Source organism: Rhagoletis zephyria, unplaced genomic scaffold, assembly GCF_001687245.7.
Source record: "Rhagoletis zephyria isolate East Lansing unplaced genomic scaffold, Rhagoletis_zephyria_1.1 Rzeph_scaffold_03642, whole genome shotgun sequence".
Taxonomy (NCBI): domain Eukaryota; kingdom Metazoa; phylum Arthropoda; class Insecta; order Diptera; family Tephritidae; genus Rhagoletis; species Rhagoletis zephyria.
The window spans coordinates 30,439-37,661 of record NW_016160725.1 but is presented as its reverse complement, the minus strand read 5'-3'; positions in this window follow the sequence as shown (position 1 = coordinate 37,661).

The following is a 7,223-nucleotide window of genomic DNA, read 5'->3' as shown; positions in this document are numbered from 1 at the left end:
CATGAAATTTCATTGACTAAGTGCGTACATATCATTAAATCGTTAATAGTACCCGTTAGAGATGAGTTTTGGACTAATTGATCTCCAATTATACCCATAAGGGATGGTCGAGACTAATTGACCTCCATTAGTACCCGTATGAGACTAGTTGCGACTAATTAATGCCCAATTGTACCGGAATACTCTCTTTAGAGATTAGTCGCACAATTTTTTGCAGGGTATATATGCCCTTCGAGTTTCAGTGGCAGCACTGCTGACACTTCTACAAAATTACTTCGATAAAATTAGAGTAATCTCATATTCGAATACTGGAAAAATTTCAATTACAGTGGCAGCACCAAGGGCTGCACTTCTAAAACAACTTTCGAATTTTTTACGAGTCAAACGGACGGTTAAAAGCACCCGCAACTTGTTTTTGTGTGCCGGTGCCATTATTCCGTGAGTCGCAAATATCGTAATTGGCACAACGTCGAAACCGGTTTGTCTCCAAACCAAATTTGACAAGGGATAATGGAAAATCGCTCCACATTACATCATACTCCTACCCTGTCGGAAACACCAACAACGAAAATGAGAATAACGGCACATGCAGCAATTAATTGTATGAAAAATATTTTCTAATAAAAAAAATTGTTATAATTGTCAATAGCGTTTTCAATCTTGATAATTTATAAAGAAAATAGATTTAAACTTCTGTGCTAGAACCGGGAGTTCTTGATAAATTATCAAAAATTGACAAATTATAAAAATATTGAATTTATTAAGTCACAGATACGGAAAGTATATACACATTTGTTGTGAAATATAGCAGTTTAATTCAGTATATATTTTTCTCAGTGACGATGTGAAGATTTTGGTAGTGAAGATTTGGTAACTTTTGGTAACTTTTCTGTAGAGATTTTGGTAGAAAAAAATGTTGGCGAGTGGCAACCATGGTCAAGAGGAAGATGAAGTGGCATCATCTCCACACTTTCTTTTAGACTGTCCAACCTTCGCGAGGCTAATACCGAAGCATTTTGGCTCGCACTTCTGAACAGCTCTCAGGGACCGAAATTAGCCGCATTCAAAATTTCGTAATCGGCTCGCGGCGTTAAATTAACCCAACCCAAGCTGTACTTCTTTGCGATATGCAATAGTTGGTCACATTATACATACCGCCAAGTCGTTGACGACGGCGCCAACAATAAAAACAAACAAAATTGTAATAAGATTTAGTTGCATAATGCGCTAAAACTAATATCCGCAGGATACAAAACACTTCAGGCATGTTACGGCGGATAGGCTGTTTGTATAGTGGTGACGAACGAACTTTCGACCGGATGATTGCTTAAATTTGGTAAGATTTATACGCAAGTGTGAACTCAATGAATTCTAAAAAACATACTCGTCAACACATATATTTACGTTCACACACTCGCGCGCTCACACAGCTACGATGTACTAGGGATGTTAATTTTTTAGTCCCGAGGCTTAGATATTCATTACTTTTCAACAACTTCAATCGAAAAAATTGCTTCTATCTCTCCTACCATAAAATAAATAACAAATAAATGGGTTTGGCACCTACTTTTTTATTTAAAGTGGTGTTTTTATTTCTTCTCTCTGATGTCAGGATTTATTTTAAAGAACTTTGTAATTTCAAAGATATGGCTAATTCCAAAAATTATGTCAAAAATTCAACTAAATGTTGAATAAAAATTTGGGTACCAAATGAAAGAGCAAATTTCTTTAAAATATAAAAAATTTAAAATTTTTTGGATTCACAAGGACGAATAGGTAATTTTGTAAGCTGATAAAGTTAGAAGGACGAAATTCGAGGATGTTATCGAGTTTATATAAGTTCTTAACATATAATTTTTTCACAAGTACATATGGCGAAATTTCCAGGATACAATTTTAAAAGGACATTTGCAATACTTACTAGTCCTTATGTACCAAAAAATTGAACTGGATTGAATTCTACAGAATTTCCTCTTTAGAGCATCCAGAGATGCCATGTTGATTGGGATCAATTATTCCTTTTATTGCAAATGATAATTTCTCTTTAACCACTTTTTCAAAAAGTTTTGAGAAAGTAGTTAATTTAGATATTGGCCTATAATTTCGAACGCCATTTTTGCTCCCTGATTTAAAAGTTGGAGTAATTGAAGTAATTTTCCACTGATCTAAAAACACACCAGATGACAGGGAAAGATGAATGATGAAAGTTAAGGGCATGCAAAGCGAATAGTTAGAAAAAAAGATGAGAGCCCATCAAGGTCACTTTTTAGTGAAGATTCTAGGGAGGAGATGCCCTTGATAACATCTGACTGTGTCATCGTCATAGCCCCAAAGTTTATCATCTGTGAGCCAGTAGCTAAAGTTGACATACCGAAGTTTAGAGAGTCACTAACAAAATTGGATTTAAAATAGTCAGCAAAAAGATTTACTGAGTCCGATATGCTAGTAGAACAGTTATCATTAAAATTCATACACACTGGGATATTCGAGCACCCTTTTTTCGAACGAATAAAATTCCAGAAGGCATTGGGGTTAATCTTTAGCTCATCTTCATAACGGGAGATGTAGCTATTATACAAATATTTATCAAGTTCATTAAATTCATTCATAAACCAGGTATACTTATCCTTATAAATGATATTATTGGTGGCTTTGAATAATTTAAAATACTTATTTCTTTTATTTGTTAGCCTCTTTAGCTTTTTGGTTTACCAGGGTAGCTTATGCAAACGCACAGGAAGTAAAGAAAGATTACTTTTTAAGACAGTATATATATAACGTAAAAAAGCTTCATAACATTCCGTGAGATTTTTGAAATGAAAAACAGAATACCAATCAACTTCGGAGATGATTGAGTTTAAGGCGTCGAAATTAGCATCACGAAAATTAAAAGAACGGGGACCACTAATACTAGTGGGAATAAAATTACAAAATTGAAGAGACAAAGACAGCGGAACATGATGCATATCAGATCTGCAAATGGGAAAAGAGCATTCATCTAACTGAAATATCAGGTTCTCATCAACAAAAATTAGGTCCAAGATATTGCCAAGCATATTATGAATAGAATTAATTTGAGTAAGATTAAGACTGAAAAGGCTATCTAAAACGTTAATTTCAAATAGGTACCTTAGATTGGAAGGGGTTAGAACATTATTATTTAGCAAGTTAGACCAAGAGATCTTATTCAGATTGAAATCTCCTAAAATGCAGAAATTACTTTCTCCATTCTTGTCATAGATATCAAGAAGGTTATTGACATGAGCGGCATATAAAGATTCTGAGCTACTAGGTGGGATATAGGACACACAAATAAGCAATTTACCGAAGGTGCCAAAAGTACATACACAGAGTTGGTCAAGTAAGGAGTCGTCATCCATAAGTTGAAAGACTGAAGATCTTAAGGTACGCCTAATCGCCATTAGGACGCCTCCGCCTCTATTGCATCCCGTTTTTTCAGAATATCGGTCCTTGCGGTATGTTTGAAATAAAACCGGGTCGAAAAATTCCGCATCAAAAAAGTCTTTATTGAGCCAAGTTTCAACTAAGACATACACATCAAATTCACAACGCGATGTGAATAAAAATACTTCTCTCGCTTTTGTTCGCATACCCGAGATATTTTGATAATAAAGTCTTAAATTTAGATTATTAGAGATCCTATGAGAAGAATTAATATTAGACTTAATACTATGATCCGTTCTGATCCTTTGGAAAAAAGCGAAATGGCCGAACACTAATACCTGCCGGCCAAAGATTAGGATCCAAAAGTTTACTATAGAATGCAGGTGGAACGCCAAGTTTAAAGTTGATGTGCTGAATATCATCAAGCGAAGTCTCTTTCTTCAGAAGTTTAAAGCAGGATAAAAAGTTACTTGCAATACCGGAGTGCTTTCCAACATAAGAAATTATATTTTCAGCGGAAACTGACAGTTTAAATGAAGATACATGAACCCATTTCTTTTTGGCAATAACGTCAAGCTCAGTAGACACATTCCGCCCAGCAACTACATTTTTTCGCCTAGAAGCATTCTTATTAGGCACATTAGCCGTATTGGTGAGATCCCAAGTAGAGTCAAAAACAGTGTGATTGTTAGGAGAGGCCGAAGCGCCAGCAGAGCCATGAACAGTATCAGCAGAGCATGTAACTAAATTCGATGTTAACGCAGCAGAATGAGTATTAGCGTAGCTTAAAACGTTAGAAGCAGCATCACGCACAATCAAAGTGGGAATAGTAGTAGACGACAACGGAGCAGAGCCAGCGAGCTAAGCAGCAGCGGGAGCGGCGCTATTGCACACCGCCGACGACGTTGGTACATTAGTAGATGCAGGCGCACCAGACGGCACTAATAAATTTTTTCCGAGCGTTGTTTTATTGGCAAGTGTAGTGGTACGGCTGACGCCAGTCAACACAGCATCCGCGGCGCTGGAAGCAGCAACGAACGAATACGTAGGTGGGGTGACATGCGATGATGACGAACAATTATTATTATCTGCACTTACTTTATAAGTGGGAGCATTATCACAATTCCTTTTGGCGATAGCGGCCATAACATAACCATGCAAATCTTTGACCTGTACTGTCAGTAGAGCAATCGCTTCGTCTTTTTTGATTATATTATTATATTATTTTTAATATAATTTTCTTTTTTAATACGACATTTGCAAAAAATTGCCTATTGGCACCAGGAATCAGTTCTCCTGAAAAGTTATTTAAAAACACATAACTGTTTTTGTTGGCGCAGCGACGATATGTTGAACACGGCGCTGGAGATATTTCAGACAGAATTGTCGCAGCGCGAACTGCAATTAGGCTAAGAGAAACCGGATCCTTTTGTGACATAAAAAAGGAAAAGAAGGCGTTTCTCTGCTGCAGCAAATGTTTTTATAGGGCACTTTAATACACGTTACCTCTCAAGCGCTAGTGATGGGGGTTCTGACAGTCCATTGTGCGATTGGTATTCATTCGGTGAGACTAGGAATTTCTTTTGTATCAGCTGTCAAGAGCATGGTTGCCTCAATTGGTAACTTTCTATCAAAAGTGGTAACTTTTAAACGGTTTGGTAACTTGGTAACTTTCATTTAATTTTGGTAACTTTTGCAACTAAATATCTATTTGCATTACCAGAAATAAATAAATTATGTTTTGCATGTGCGTAATTATATATGCCCTTCGAGTTTCAGTGGCAGCACTGCTGACACTTCTACAAAATTACTTCGATAAAATTAGAGTAATCTCATATTCGAATACTGGAAAAATTTCCATTACAGTGGCAGCACCAAGGGCTGCACTTCTAAAACAACTTTCGAATTTTTTACGAGTCAAACGGACGGTTAAAAGCACCCGCAACTTGTTTTTGTGTGCCGGTGCCATTATTCCGTGAGTCGCAAATATCGTAATTGGCACAACGTCGAAACCGGTTTGTCTCCAAACCAAATTTGACAAGGGATAATGGAAAATCGCTCCACATTACATCATACTCCTACCCTGTCGGAAACACCAACAACGAAAATGAGAATAACGGCACATGCAGCAATTAATTGCATGAAAAATATTTTCTAATAAAAAAAAAAATTGTTATAATTGTCAATAGCGTTTTCAATCTTGATAATTTATCAAGAAAATAGATTTAAACTTCTGTGCTAGAACTGGGAGTTCTTGATAAATAATCAAAAATTGACAAAATATAAAAATATTGAATTTATTAAGTCACAGAAACGGAAAGTATATACACATTTGTTGTGAAATATAGCAGTTTAATTCAGTATATTTTTTTCTCAGTGACGATGTGAAGATTTTGGTAGTGAAGATTTGGTAACTTTTGGTAACTTTTCTGTAGAGATTTTGGTAGAAAAAAATGTTGGCGAGTGGCAACCATGGTCAAGAGGAAGATGAAGTGGCATCATCTCCACACTTTCTTTTAGACTGTCCAACCTTCGCGAGGCTAATACCGAAGCATTTTGGCTCGCACTTCTGAACAGCTCTCAGGGACCGAAATTAGCCGCATTCAAAATTTCGTAATCGGCTCGCGGCGTTAAATTAACCCAACCCAAGCTGTACTTCTTTGCGATATGCAATAGTTGGTCACATTATACATACCGCCAAGTCGTTGACGACGGCGCCAACAATAAAAACAAACAAAATTGTAATAAGATTTAGTTGCATAATGCGCTAAAACTAATATCCGCAGGATACAAAACACTTCAGGCATGTTACGGCGGATAGGCTGTTTGTATAGTGGTGACGAACGAACTTTCGACCGGATGATTGCTTAAATTTGGTAAGATTTATACGCAAGTGTGAACTCAATGAATTCTAAAAAACATACTCGTCAACAGATATATTTACGTTCACACACTCGCGCGCTCACACAGCTACGATGTACTAGGGATGTTAATTTTTTAGTCCCGAGGCTTAGATATTCATTACTTTTCAACAACTTCAATCGAAAAAATTGCTTCTATCTCTCCTACCATAAAATAAATAACAAATAAATGGGTTTGAGACCTACTTTTTTTTAAAGTGGCGTTTTTATTTCTTCTCTCTGACTTTATTTTAAAGGACTTTGTAATTTCAAAGATATGGTTAATTCCAAAAATTATTCAAAAATTCAACTAAATGTTGAATAAAAATTTGGGTATCAAATGAAAGAGCAAATTTCTTTAAAATTTAAAAAATTTCAAATTTTTTTTATTCACAAGGACGAATAGGTAATTTTGTGAGCTGATAAAGTTAGAAGGACGAAATTCGAGGATGTTATCGAGTTTATATAAGTTCTTAACATATAATTTTTTCACAGGCAAATATTGCGAAATTTCCAGGATACAATTTTAAAAGGACATTTTCAATACTTACTAGTCCTTATGTACCAAAAAATTGAACCTGATTGAATTCTACAGAATTACCTCTTTAATTTGATACCCATACTTGTTCTCTAAGAACATTTCACTGAATTTGTTAAATCATTTTTGGATTACTGATGTCAGAGTGAAAAACTAGAAAAGCAATTTTACTATATTTGGCCCATGGTTTCGCGAATATATTGATTTTTGTGTGCAAAATTTACTATCGCACGGTGTTATATGTAGAATGAGCTAGACATTTATAAAAAACTAGCAGACCCGGCGAACTTCATCCCGCCCAAAATAAATTTTTTGTATTGAAATACGTTGGTCCAACATTTTCACCAACAGTTCACGTTTACGATTTTCAGTGACGCATT